The sequence below is a fragment of the Mesoplodon densirostris genome, chromosome 9 (genome assembly GCF_025265405.1).
Source record: "Mesoplodon densirostris isolate mMesDen1 chromosome 9, mMesDen1 primary haplotype, whole genome shotgun sequence".
In the NCBI taxonomy this organism is placed as follows: domain Eukaryota; kingdom Metazoa; phylum Chordata; class Mammalia; order Artiodactyla; family Ziphiidae; genus Mesoplodon; species Mesoplodon densirostris.
In genome coordinates, this window is record NC_082669.1 from 14,570,770 (window position 1) to 14,584,474 (window position 13,705).

The window sequence follows — 13,705 nt, forward strand, 5'->3', positions numbered from 1 at the left end:
TTACATGTTGGCCCAAACTTTTTTAAAGTTCCGTCTGAACCAAATAAAAACAACTTCAGAAAATAAACAGCTAAGTTGCAGCCTCTGTCCTAAGATGTCTCCTGTTTTTGTTTGTTTGTTTTTATGATTAGAAGTATGGTGTTATTCACTAAGATAGGAAATAGAGGGAGAGAAGCAGATTGGGAGGATGAAATGGAGAAGGCTAATGATTAGATTTAGAACATGTTGAGTTTGAGGTGCATCAATTAATAGGAAGCTACAAATGCAGGTCCAGAACACAAGTGAAAAGCCTGAACTGGAAAATAAAGACCTGGGAGTTATTAGTAAATAGATGGTAGATGAAATCATTAGCCAATTTGCTTTAAACAACATTTCAAGAAACTTTTGTTTTTCTGTTCTTGCTCACTGGCAACAATTGTTAGAAATACCTCTCCTGGCCCATTTAGGAGCCCTCCAGAATACCTGACACAGTCAAGGGCTTCAGAAAAATTCACTTTCTGACATATGAGAGGATTTTTCTCTTAGTTTCTGTAGCACTGTCCTTATCCCAATGTCTGTTAGCTTTTCGTGTCTCTAAGCAGGATCTTCGTGTCTCTGGTGGTACCAGAAGAATTGGCATGTGGTAGGCTCTCTGAAGGCAAAAGTCAAATGTCTCCCAGTGCCACTGTTTTTATAATATTGCATGATTATAAGTTCTTAGAAGACAGGGATTCTTCTAGTTTGTTCCATGGTTCCTCTTTAGCAGCCAATTTTCTCTGTGAATCCTTAGAAACAAGAATTGAGTGGAACAAAAGCGAGCTGGCATTTATTCAGAGTTTGAGTGCTATGTGAAGATGAATTCAGCTCCAAGGTTGTGATCTCAGTAGCTTGCTCATATTACATGTAGGATGTGGGTCAGTTTCAGCTCTATCAGCCTTCAAGTAGGTGTCATATGTGTCCTCATTTCAGGACCTAGGCTGAAGGAGCATTGCCTTTCTGGGACATTCCCTTTTTTTTTTTTTTTTTTTTTTTGCGGTATGCGGACCTCTCACTGTTGTGGCCTCTCCCGTTGCGGAGCACAGGCTCCGGATGCGCAGGCCCAGCGGCCATGGCTCACGGGCCCAGCCGCTCCGCGGCATATGGGATCCTCCCAGACCGGGGCACGAACCCGTATCCCCTGCATCGGCAGGCGGACTCTCAACCACTGCGCCACCAGGGAGGCCCTGGGACATTCCCTTTTCATGGCAGATTAAGATGGCTGGTGGAAACTCACCATATCTTTTAAAGCTTCTTCTCAGAGATTACGTGTATCATATCTGCTCACATTCCGTTGGCTAAACCTGACATCTGTGGGCGGGGTTACATAATTCTCTTTCAGGAAGCCTGTATTTGGGGATAATCACTGCAGTCTACAGTAGACGGTGAGTGTATTTTCTATGCTGTGGGTGTAATGAGAAAATGAAAAGAAAGGGAGTGCCATAATTGAGATCTTACTCTTCTGATGGGATAGGAAAAGTGCTTATACATAATTAGATATCTATGCAGTAGAGTACAGGATTTAGTTGTACTGACATAAGGAAAGAAAAGAGCCCCAGATTCCAGTGGAGTGAGTCTGCAATCGGATCACATGCTTGGTGCTGATGACAGCCACCAAAGTGAAAATCAGTAGAAGCAATCCTGACACGAGAATGGCAGTAACGATGCAATCCTGGCATTCAGTTGGCATTCAGCTGGCCACTCTGATTTTAGAATCTTTGTAGGCATAGCAAATGCATGTATGTATGGACTGTGACCACCTGGAGATCCCCTGCCCCAAGTAGAGGGAGCAGCTGCCATTGCTCAGCTCCAGCAGATGTTGCCATGTGGGGACACTAAGAACACTATTGCCACCTTCTATATTTGAAATCTCACAATTTTTAAAAATACACTGTGGGCCAAACAAAATATTCCTGTGGGTTAAATCAATCTTAGTTTGTGACTGCTTATGTAGAGGAATGGATTGATTTCATATCCTTCATATAATCTCCCATGAACATGCTTCTCTCAACACATGTATTTGTTGTAGTTGTTTTCCAGGTCGGAGATATGATGTCCTTTTGCAAGGATAGAGTTGCTTAAATGACATGGGTTCCTGAATAGAAGGCCAAAAAGGAAGAGAAGGTAATTCATCCCTTCTCAATTTTTATTCAACGTTCAAATGATCAGAAGAATATTAATTTTAGAGCTGGCTTTCTTCCATGGTATACTTGGAACCAACGCAGGAGAGGCCTAACTTATTGCACAGAGGCCAAAAATGATCTGGTAGCAGCACCCAGAGGGTACTTCCTTCTCATTTTTATTCTTGTATTTGTACTTCCCACCACTGATACTAGTGCTTGATGTTCTCCTACTTATATGTAGCCAATTCAGAGTTCATAGACGATGGTGACGGGAAGAAGGTTTTACCCCTAATTTTATTAGAACCAAAGAGTACTATTTTTTTTTTTTTTGTTTGTTTTGTTTTGTTTTGTTTTTTGCTGTACGCGGGCCTCTCACTGCTGTGGCCTCTCCCGTTGCGGAGCACAGGCTCCGGACACACAGGCTCCGCGGCCATGGCTCGCGGGCCCAGCCGCTCCGCGGCATGTGGGATCTTCCGGGATCGGGGCACGAACCCGTGTCCCCTGCATCGGCAGGCGGACTCTCAACCACTGCGCCACCAGGGAAGCCCCAAAGAGTACTATTGACATGTCTGCATATGAATGCATGGGTGGCCCAGTTCTTTTATAGTGGCTTCCACAGTTAAGCCCTTCTGTTGCATGCATATCACTAAAGTTAAGTCACGGAGAATACTCTAACACAGTGATCTTCATTAGGGTCTTCTCAAGGACAAGTACAAAATTTACATAGCCCGGCCGACAAGGCTCATATTTCAAGATGACCTCAAATATTCAACTAATCAAAGTCAAAGGGGATAAAAACTTCAGAAACCACACCCAGAAATATGTCAGACTTGTTTCTTTTTGGACTATAAATCCAGGGAACGATTGAGATTCTTTAAATTTAAGCATAAAGCCATATGTTTTATAGAATTTTTCAGAGTATTTGGAGTATATGGCATTGTACTAGTAGTATACATATTTCTATTTGGAGCTGTTTGACATATTTAGAGGTAACCGTATATACTGCCGCTACAGTATGTCAGTAGGTTACATCTAAATAAACACACATCTGAAGCATTTGCCTCTTGTGATAGAGTATTGTTTATCAAGAGTTAAATTTAAACTTTAATATTATGTACTCAAATGTGTTAGCTTGAATTACAATAATGGTAAAACTAAGAAAAAAATTTACTAAGTTTATTTATTAAATTTATTAAGTTTAACAATGTAAAATTATTTGTCTGTACTCTTTAAAACAATATTTGAGGGCTTCCCTGGTGGCGCAGTGGTTGAGAGTCCGCCTGCCAATGCAGGGGACACGGGTTCGTGCCCCGGCCCGGGAAGATCCCACATGCTGCGGAGCGGCTGGGCCCGTGACCCATGGCCGCTGAGCCTGCGCGTCCAGAGCCTGTGCTCCACAACAGGAAAGGCCACAACAGTGAGAGGCCTGCATATTGCAAAAAAAAAAAATTTGAATTAGCTTATAATGAATACAGAGGCACTTGAGAAAGAGAGAGAGAGAGACAGAAAAAACAAAAGCCAATTTATAAATGGGTTTGTGGGAGTGGAAGCGGTGTGTAGAGATGGTGTATAATTAACCTGAAACCTTAAGAATGACTAGATGTTAAAACTGAGTAGAACACTTAACTCTGGACTCCTTGCTAAAAAGGGAAATATAAGTTGCATAGTCTTACTAACCACTAAATTGAATGATACCAGTTGCTCAGAAGAAACAAATATTGCCTAGCATTGAACTCAAAGAAAAATTTACCTCACAAAGCTTGTTATGAAGGACATTGCACAAACAAAAGTATCCCCAAATGGCAATTTTATGAAAGATGCCAAAATATTCCTTGCATGGTCATTTCAACATAGGCTTTTGGCAGAAGTCCAAGGGCATAATGTTAAATAGATTTCTATGAAAGCTGAAGAAATGTAGATTAATTTTGTAATTTGGGAGTGATGGTAACATGAACAAGGATAGACTAAATAATTGCTGTGCCTTTTAGAGTGTCCACTTAGCAAACAATGAAAGATATATTGAAGATGACACGTTGTAAGACTCACAAACCTCCTGAGATCTTTTGTTTTCCTTAATTCAGAAAGTATTTATTGATGTCACAATGTATATATTTGTTCTGCCTGTGGCCTAGAAATGTTCATGAATATCTCATTTTTAGATGGTCCTTAAGTATTTATATATGATTTATATATCCATTTGCTTCTAAGGAAAAATTATGCTTATTGTCAATTCAATCTCTGAGGTATATATATATATATATATATATATATATATATATATATATATATAATTCTGTTTTCAACTACTGTTTTTATGAGATCTATAGTTAGTTAGATTTTCACCTATACTAAGGTGAGGATATACAGTTAAAAAAATTCAATAAAAGTATTCTATGGGCCTAATTTGCGCGATGTATTTTAAATTGTTAATAAGACAAATAGGGACTTCCCTGGCCGTCCAGTGGTTACGACTTCACCTTCCAATGCAGGGGGTGCAAGTTCAGTCCCTGGTCGGGAAGCTAAGATTCCACATGCGCTGCGGCCAAAAAACCAAAAACATAAAACAGAAGCAATATTGTAACATATTCAATAAAGACTTTAAAGATGGTCCACATCAAAAAATAAAATAAAATAAAAGACGGACAGTTCAAACAACGGGCAAAGGATTAAAAATATCTAGAAAAAGTTCCAGACTCTCATAAAATTTTATCTGGCTATTTGACCTAGCCATTTGTATTTCTGATACAAGCAAAATTTCAGGTCATGTTCATGTGCATTTATTTTGAGCCTTGACTTGGGGAACACAGACAGCTAATATACATGTCAGATGATTTTGATTATAATGGGTGATAAAAGGTGAAAGAGAAAATGTTGTCATGCAAAGCCTGTATCAAACTGCAAAACATAAAACCTAACAGTCTTGCCCTTTGTTTTCTTGGGAAATTGTGCGTGGCATTAGTTTGAAATGGGTGAGTAGCCTCTCCAAAGACAGTAGAAAGAATGGGATTAACTTTATTGAGGCTCTCCTTTGAGAGACACTGTGAGGCATTATGCTAGGCTTTTTTGATAGGTATTATATGTCTTCAAGTCCTGTCCGTGGCATCTCATACATGGGTTAAGTAACGTGATCAAAAAAGTGTTCCAAGTGAGGATTGTAATGATGGCAGGAACACAAGGACGCTGGTTCCAAAGAGGCTTAGGTAACCTGCCCAGTCCCACAGTGAGGAGGTGGCAGAGCTGGGGTCTGACTCCGTCGTACACAAGCAGCAGCACCTGCTTCGAGAGGCTACAGAAACATATAATTTTACAACTGAAAGAGGCTTCATAGATCATCTAGTTCATTGTCCTTTAGCACACCAGTTTTATACATGGGGAAACAGATGTTCAAGAACACTAATGTTCTTTCAAATGGAAATAAGGTGTGAAACTATTGGATCAATTTAATTATTTGCTTAGTACATAATAGGCACTCATATTCTAATAAGTAAATGAGAGGGCACTATGATACCAATGGTCAACTTTTTTGTGAAGAGAAGGATGTTTTTGGCAGTGAGACAGTCATCAGTGAACTAAATGAATAAAATCCAGGTGCTTGAACTTGGACCTTCCAGCTCCCCACTCAGACCTCCCCCCACTTCTCCTACCATTTTCCTGTCAAATGCTTAAAAACTGGTTTAGGGGAACATGGAAGTTTAGAGAAATCATAAGAGCATATCTTCTTGTCTGAAGTTCCCCCAAATTAGCCTACCCTTTACCGACTTCCAACTGGAAGTACTTCTATTACTTAAAACATTTAGGAGAGCTGGCCTATTTTTTAAAAATCAGTAGTTCTGAAAACCTGAACTCTAAGGTTCTCCAGATGGTGTGTTTACTAGATCTCTTGCAGCATAAACATTTTTTGTAATGTATTAAGTGTCTAGTTTTGCTTTGGACAGAAATGAATACTTCACTCATCACATTTAATTTTAAAAAAAAACAACTCCTGGGCTTCCCTGGTGGCGCAGTGGTTGGGAGTCCGCCTGCCGATGCAGGGGACACGGGTTCGTGCCCCGGTCCGGGAAGATCCCACATGCCGCGGAGCGGCTGGGCCCGTGAGCCATGGCCGCTGAGCCTGCGCGTCCGGAGCCTGTGCTCCGCAACGGGAGAGGCCACAACAGTGAGAGGCCCGCTACTGCAAAAAACAACAAAAAAAACTCCTTTGCCCCTCATTCAAAGCAAAGCTTGTCCTCCCTCAGTGTGTCCAGTCATGTCCAATCAGGGGTATATAGTCCACAGAGATTTTTCCCATGAGAGAACTACTTTCAGGATGGAGATTCCACAAACTCCCTCTCTGACTAGCTGTTTCCAGTGTTTACTCATCCTTATAATCAGGAAGTTCATCTTTGCATCTACCATATATGATTCCTGCATTTTCTCTGGCTCTGCCTGCTGTGCTGACTGGGACAAGCTGCACAGAAATTCCCTCACCAGGGAGCCTTCCCAAACTCAGGCAGATAATGCTCAGTGGAGTGGGTTTCGCCACGTGAGGTGCAGAACAAATTGCAATGTGCCCACCCTACGTGTTACGTAACAGCAATCCTACTCTGATGCTCAACTCAAACTCGCCACCGCATTCAATCTCAGTACCCCCAAATTGTTCTATCCTCTCCTTCCCTTCCCCCATCAAAACAGCTACTTATTAGATAGTGAGTGGAACAGAATGATTATCTGATGAAATGTTTTTCATTTAGGCATGATTGATTGAAAACACTTATTTCTCCAGCAGGCATTTGCTTTTTAAAGTAAGCACCTATTGATTAAGGAATAAAATGCTTATAACTGAGAGATATTAGAAGTTGGAGCTAATGTTACTTCCTTTCAGGCCTGTGTAAAGTTTAGAAATAATAATGAAGTGCTTAGCGGGTTGTATCCATACAGCAAGTAGTATCTATTATTATTACATCCTGTAGTCCAAATAGTCTTTGGTTCTATAAATAATATTTCCATGGCCTTATCTGAAAAGTTTTCTGCTTTAGTACAGTCCATATTAGCAGTTCTGAAATATAGAGTAAACTAATAAGCTCAGTTTCTTAAATTTGTCCTTATAGGTCTGATTGCATGTCCTTTAAAGCTTTAGATTGCTTTTCTCTGGAATCTAAGTAATTTGTAATATGTCTACAAGCATTTATTTTTCCAATATTCCTAAATGGTGCATACATTTTAAAATGTAAACAGACAAAATAGAAACATTACTGTACTTTAGAACTAACCAATGCTGAGAACAAAGGAAGGATAACTTCAAAGTTAATAAATTTTGGAATATTGTTCATATGTAACAATATTAGACACATTTCCAAATGTGCTACTGTCTTGACTCATATTTAGAATGGGAATCACTTTAATCCTCTATTCTTTTCTATTCTATCCTGATATACTTGTATAAAGCCCATCCTGTGCCACCTTGTGCTTGAACAGATGCTTTTTCTTTCCTAAAGTAATTAAATTACACTACTGGTATCCTGCAAAACATCTACTGTTCTTATCCATCCATTTTTCTGTCTTGTTAGAAATTTTAGTTTTAATGCAAATTTCTTAGGTTACAGCCACCCCTTTCAGTTTGGAATTACTTTTAATTATCATCATTCAAATTATTAATGGAAGTGCTAAATGGCATAGGGTTCAGAACTGATCCCTTGAGATGATCTTCATTGCCCAGATCCCTATTAGCTGTGATAATATGATGGAAAGAAGTAAACCTTGAAAAGATGGAGAAGGTTTTTTGGAAAGGGAAAGAGGCCAAAATGAGAGAAAGAGAGAGAGAGAGAGATACAGAGATCCAAAATATCCAGAAAGAAAGATGTAGGTGAATAATATGACTAAGTGAGAGGATGTGGAAAAGGGGATAACGTCTGTGATAAAGAGAGACGTGGCAAATAAAAGTTCAATAAGTAAATAAAAGTTCAATATAGACACCAAGTCTTACAGCTGGCACACCAGATTCCCATTATTTCCAGTGCCTGATTTAAAATATACTCCTAACTTTAAAAATTTACCATTGGCATTTTAAAAAATTCTCTTCAAAAGTTAATCTACTTTTTATACAGAGGAAGGTCAATAACATTTATATTTGGTTTTGGCTAACATATAGAAACTTAGATTTTTCATTTAGAAGAAATGCAGTATGATATGCTAGAGCAAGAGGGCTTTGAGATCCAGGTAGGTTTGTGTTCAAATCTTGTCTTTTCCACTTACTACCTGTTAATCCCAAAAGAATCACTGAATTCTCTTGCGTCATAGGCAAAATGGAGCGATATTAAAATTTTTCAGGTCTGTAATAAAGTTTAGAAATACACGTTGAAGTGTTTTTTTAGGTAGTATGCATAAAATATATCAAAGCTATGTTTATTAGGTCATGAGTCCCATTAGTCATTGATACAATAAGTAATATTTCTTATTTGTTTGTTTATTTGTTTATTTTACTTTTGGCCGCATTGGGTCTTCGTTGCTGCACGCGGGCTTTCTTTAGTTGTGGTGCGCGGGCTTCTCATTGCGGTGGCTTCTCTTCTTGCAGAGCACGGGCTCTAGGTGCACAGGCTTCAGTAGTTGTGGCTCACGGGCTCTAGAGCGCAGGCTCAGTAGTTGTGGCGCACAGGCTTAGTTGCTCCGCGGCATGTGGGATCTTCCCGGACCAGGGCTCGAACCTGTGTCCCGTGAATTGGCAGGTGTATTCTTAACCACTGCACCACCAGGGAAGCCCAGTAAGTAATATTTCTTGCTTGAGTTCCTAGCACTTCATTTAGCAAGTCGTATATATATTTTTTATTTTGAGTGCTTGGTATTGTGTCATTAAATATGAAATTTTAATATTCAGAAAACAATCCACACAAAATAACTCTAAAATTTCAACTAATTATTTCCTCTGGGCAGCCAATAATTATCTTGTTTCGCTAATGGGCATCACCTTAACCAGGTGATCAAATTAAAATCACTAATGAGAAAAACCTTTCATTGTGTACCCCTGATGCCATGCACAGAGGACACAACATCAATTATTAAGCATTCTTGCCAATGATACATACTTTGATGGACTAATGAGGAAGCTTCAAAGAAATCCAAATTGGAGGATATTCTGTAAAAACAAATGGACTGTATTCTTCTTTTGTTGTTGTTGTTGAAGTATAGTTGATTTACAGTGCTGTGCCAATCTCTGCTCTACAGCAAAGTGACTCAGTTATACACATAGAGACATTCTTTTATTTAATATTCTTTTCCATTATGGTTTATTCCAGGAGGTTGGATATAGTTCCCTGTGCTATACCTTAGGACCCTGTTGTTTATCCATTCTAAATGTAATAGTTTGCATCTGCCAACCCCAAACTCCCAGTCCATCCCTCTCCCTCTTTTGGCAACCACAAGTCTGTTCTCTATTCTATGAGTCTATTTCTGTTTTGTAGATAGGTTCATTTGTGCCATATTTTAGATTCCACATATAAGCGATATCATATTTAATGGACTATATTCTTAAAAAAATTTCAATGTCATGAAAAATAGAGGAAGGCTGGGAAGCTTTCCAGATTAAAGGAGATTAAAAGATACACAACTAAGTGCAATGAGTAACCCTGGATTAGATTCTGGGTTGGGGGAAATTTGCCATAAAGATCATTATTAGTGAAGTTTGAATATGGACAGTATATTAGATATAATATTTCATTAATGTTAAAATTCCTGATATGTAAAAGAATATCTATAAATATAAATACATACATAGAGACACAGATAGGCAGAGAGAGACAGAGACAGCAAGTACTAAAGCAAATGTGACAAACTTAAATATTGGTGAATCTGGATGAAAAATATCAGTAATACTGTGTTCTATTCTTGCATTTCTTTTGTAAGTTTAAAATTATTTAATAATAAAAAGTTCAAAAATAATTTATCTTTTATAGAAAGTAATTGATTTCTTGATGCAACTAGTTGACTTTTTAAAAAGAATTTCTTTAGTAAAGGCTTACAAGCCCAAATCACAGGCGTAAGTCTGCCCTTAGCAACCTTTTAAGATTAATTTATCATAATTGATGCATTATTCTCATGAGTGTGCTTAAAAGAAGTAATGAGGGTGATGAATTCTCTCTCATCCTTTTAATGGGTGGTTCCTCCAGGCAAGTATAATGTCATAGAGAGATCTGCATGTAAAAGGTTGCATTATTAATATGAACTGAATTGATGATTAAGTAGGAAGTGACAGTTACAATGAACAGTTTTGAACTTCCCTATGCAAAAGTTGGACCCAGCCAAAAAAAAAAAAAAAAATTAAACCTCTTTCGGGAAAAATAAATCTCAGTTTAGCACATCGATCTTCAGAGAAAACTATTAATATATACATTTCAAAAATCATTTTTAATATTTTAGCTTTGTTTTCTTTGAGATTTTAAGAAGATCTCTCTCATAACTTTCTCTTGAAATCTAGAAGCAGATTAAATCTTACTTTTTGGGATTTGGTATTTCAGAAGATAAAAGGGAGTCTTGGATGTTTCATCATTTCCCTCTTTATGAGAAATGTGAAATTCTTTGTATGTAACAATCAAAATATGCTGTTTTCAACCAACATAAAAATGGTACTGTTATTTGGCTTAGCATCACTTCTATATTCTCAACTTTGTGTGCATGCATTCATTTTAGGCTGTAATTTTGGATTCTAGTTTTCTTTAAAAAAATAGATTTCCTTTATAAAACGAGCAAAAAGCAAGTGCTAATTTATTTTGTGTATTCTCCAATTGAGAGTGGCCACAGGATCCAAGAGGCCATGTGTCGTGGGGTCAGTGGTGCGGGGGCCAAAGAGCTTCTGTAAGTCCCTGGGTGGTCTGGCCCGATTTCCGGGTTGAGTTAGAACAGTCTTTCATATCATGGGGTGCCTTGCCCAGGTCGTGCAATGTAACCTTTAAAACTAAGCAGACCTGTTGCTCAGCCACTTCAGTCCTGTTTCTTCTGTATCCAAATCAGGTTATTTCCATACATGGTTCAGCAGGAAATTTACCACCTGACAAGAAGGATTGTAAAAATTTCTGTGGACTTACTGAATTTTCTTTAAAAATCAGTTTGAAAATATGCCGTGAGCCAACTGGGGCCCAGAAAGCAGTCTGAAAAACAGGCTTTATTGTCTGGGTAAGATTCAGGTTCAACCAAGAGCAGGTGACATCAGATGTAATTGTTCTCTATGGGTGGCTCTCCCCTTGCTCCTTTCTATCCACCTGGGCTACCCACAAACTCCTTTATTTCTCATCCTTGGACTATGCCACAGGTGTGGCATTGCCACTGGCATAATGCTGGAAGAGTTGCGTCTGCTTCCCACCGAGGCCCAAGACCAGGTCATTGGAGTAGGAATGGACGGGCTGTTCTTGCTCTGGGGCAGAAGGTGGGAGAGAAAGTGAGAGGAGTATATGGATCGTCCTGACGGGAGAGCATACTTAACGGTTTCCATCATTACAAATTTCTTTAGTTTTTACAGTGACCTTAAGAGTCAGTCATCTATTCTCTTTGAAGCAGATGATTCATTTCTTATGTTTTGCGTTCTGCCTCCCAAATTTATTTTGAGAAAAATGTGCATCAACTAAGTTTGATCTGAGTTTTTACGGGTACTTCATTTGTTAACTCCTCAAGTATCAGTCCCTCAAAGAAAAAAAAAACAATTATGATCCTAAAAAATGGATTTGGAGGGCTTCCCTGGTGGCGCAGTGGTTGAGAGTCCGCCTGCCGATGCAGGGGACACGGGTTCGTGCCCCGGTCCGGGAAGATCCCACATGCCGCAGAGCGGCTGGGCCCGTGAGCCATGGCCGCTGAGCCTGCGCGTCCGGAGCCTGTGCTCCGCAACAGGAGAGGCCACAACAGTGAGAGGCCCGCGTACCAAAAAAAAAAAAAAAAAAAATGGATTTGGAAATTTTATTTTTAAAAAGAAGAAAAGAAATTGCTGACATTTCTCTGGGTAGTTCTATGCTGTAACCTTCCACTGACAACATCTGAAACTTCCAGAGTTTCTGTTACAAAAACTGCTCTTGCATGTAAGGCTTTTCTTCTTTGCTTTATTCTATAATATTTCAAGCCTGCAATTACTTTGCCGCATTGTGAGGACATTTCAAGGTCTACCCCATGTAAAAATACATAGATTATTAATTTTATCTGTGTGCTAAACAAATGGTTACTGAAGACCTACTATGTGCCAATCACTGTCTGTGTGCCAAAGACACAAAAATGAAGCTCCCAGTCTAACTGGGGAAATATATACATATCTGAATAATTATTAAGTAGTCACAGAGATGTTAGAAGAGATACCTACAAAGTACAACTAGGACCAGACGATGGAACAACTAATTTTTCCAGAGAGAGTCAAGGAATGTAGTAATATTTGATCAAGGTCTTAAAGGATGACTAGCGATTCACCCAGTGAGTCCACCCAGTGGGAGTAGGCATTCCAATCACAGGGAACATTGTTTGCAAAAGCACAGAAGCCTGAAATGCAAGATAAATCCTGAAAGTGGCCTGGAATCACTGGAATTTAGGGTACAAAGATTAAGCATAACTTCCTTTCACCAGCTGGCTGGCTCTCTAGCAGCTGCCTGTCACATTCTCCTCTTAGTTTCACTCCAGCTTCTGCTCCCAATACAACAGAGCTCTTTTTCTCTCTCAGCATCTCTGGTCATTGAGGGTAATTTCTGAGCTAGTTTATGAGCATCAGACTCCTTCCATGAAAGGGGGACACACCTTGTGCCTCTGTGTATATTATTCTCTTTAGCAGAACCAGTCCTACCCAGTCTCATTACTCCCCCTATTTATTGGGGTTTATTCCCAAAGACTTTTGACTGTTTTCAAGTCAAGTCTACCCTTGAAGAGTAAAGATGTGTCATCACTTGGGATAACTAAGGAATACATTGCAAATCCTGAAAATAATCCTGAGAAGTATTCCAAAATACTTCTAAAAAGTATTTAGAAATGCTAGCATTTAGCATCATTGTAGCCTTTTAAGATGATTCTTTGAAGAAAGTAATCCTGTGGATGTGCAAATTCCTATGCATTTTAAAATAGCAAGGTATTGTTAATTTTTAGGTATCATAATGCTATTGTGGTTGTGTGTTTTAAAAAGTCATTTTGGGGAGATATGTCCTGAAATAATATGGTAAAACAGAGTGGAATTTGCTTTAAAATAACCCAGTGGTGGGAGGGGAGGGTAGTGTGGGGAGTATAGATGAAACAATATTAGTGGATAGACATTTGAGGTCCATTGTAATAATCCATTTTTACATATGTTTGAAACTCCCAACAATAAAAAGTAAAAGAAAGTCACCTTACATTGTAGTCACACTTTGTCTTGTATTTATAGGCTGGAAAGGAATAAACATTTTCACAAACATCAAGGTACATGGTACACTTTGTCACCAGTTCCTTACCACCCCCCACCTAAGTATAGAGAACCTGAGTTCTCTGTAAGTACCTCTGATACCTTTTACTATAAAGATTTTTAATATATATTCATATATAAATAATATTTATTAATTCCAAAGACAACTAAGTAGGCAACTAAACGTATACTGCAAATC

At 38.8% G+C, this 13,705-nt stretch overlaps 1 long non-coding RNA gene across 1 annotated transcript in view; it reads left to right on the plus strand.

Annotated features, from left to right (window-relative positions):
- Positions 1-13,705, plus strand: part of LOC132496271 (uncharacterized) — a 103,291-nt gene that overhangs the window by 22,994 nt on the left and 66,592 nt on the right. Inside the window, exon 3 of the long non-coding RNA XR_009533387.1 lies at positions 2,045-2,139. This is a non-coding gene — a long non-coding RNA (uncharacterized LOC132496271). The remainder of the gene's footprint in view (positions 1-2,044; positions 2,140-13,705) is intronic.